The sequence below is a fragment of the Acyrthosiphon pisum genome, chromosome X (genome assembly GCF_005508785.2).
Source record: "Acyrthosiphon pisum isolate AL4f chromosome X, pea_aphid_22Mar2018_4r6ur, whole genome shotgun sequence".
Taxonomy (NCBI): Eukaryota; Metazoa; Arthropoda; class Insecta; order Hemiptera; family Aphididae; genus Acyrthosiphon; species Acyrthosiphon pisum.
In genome coordinates, this window is record NC_042493.1 from 110,709,040 (window position 1) to 110,710,581 (window position 1,542).

Genomic DNA, 1,542 nt, shown 5'->3' on the forward strand with positions numbered 1-1,542 from the left:
CCACATATTTTTTAAATTCATCAATTATACAATTAACGAACTCACGGCCGTTGTCTGATTGAAGAATTGAAGGTGCTCCAAACGTACAAAATATATCAATTAAATGATATGTTACTTCAGCTGCAGTTTTTGTTTTAAGAGCACGCGACGTTACAAATTTTGACAAATGGTCCTGATAATTTAATATAAATTTGTATCCACCATCATGGCATGACTGCATATCGATTAAATCGACCTGTCCACGTGCATTGACTTCATTAAATACCATAGGTTTAACAACTACTCCTCTTTTTTTTTAAACTATTTTTTTTAAACACGTTACACAATTGTTTAAATATAATTGAATAACAGGACGTGATATATTAACGTAAACATTTTTTAAATAATAAATCATTTTATGGAGTCCACCATGCCCTGTTTCTTTATGTGACTTTTCAAGAACATCATATATTTCATCATTATGTAAATAGTATTTAACTTCATTATTTTCTGATCTATGTAATGGAAAAATCAATTTATTAACTTCACCTACTTTTATAATATCGTAGTGATTCAAACGTCTGTAGTCTAATGAAGTCTTATTTTTCCGATGTTTAGCTTCAAGTACCTCATTTATTAATTTTTTGTAATTTTCTTCATTAGCTATGGCCATTGAATTTACACTTAAATTAATATTTTTAATTTTTTCGTCGAACACATTTTTAAAATTAATATTATTTTCAACTAATTTAAGTTGAAATATTGCAGCAGTTCCGAGTTCAACGCAATAGTCCGTACTAAAATCTGTTTAAATTATATTTCTGAACGACAGTATCGTAAAGTCGTTTAGATAAACTTTATCATTTTTATTGCGTTATACCTTTACTAATATGTTGGATTCCACATAACGTGGGAAACACAACTCATAAGACTATAAGAGATGATACTTTATATCTTATTATAGATTCACGTATTTTACTTTACAGTGTATACAGTTTACAGTAATATGTAATGTAGTTTTATAATAATATTTTTTTATACGAAAAATCGTAATTTTCATTATAATATTTTTTAAACGAAAAATTGTAAAAACCAGGTATATCTATTTTTATATGATATACTAATATGTAATATTTATTAAGAAAATACTTTTAAACATAACAGTTATCATATTGTAATTTATAATGTAATATGTTTTTAAATTTTGTGATTTGTACAAATTTTGTACATTTTGCAATTTGTACAGTGATAATTGTACACATCGCGAATTGTATAATGTAACTTGTACAATCTAGTTACTTTGTACAGCAACATAGTACAATTCGCAATGTGTACAAAAATCACTGTACATATTGCGAAATGTACAATTCCGGACTTTGTATGTAACATATATATATCAACCTTGGTTATAATTTTTTTTTATCAATGTTATCACATAATATGATAGTATCACCTATAATTTATGTTAAATATAATATCAATATAATAATATAATATTATTCTTAATTCTAATTTCTTAATTAACTAAATAAAGTATAAATAATATAAGTATATAAAAATCAT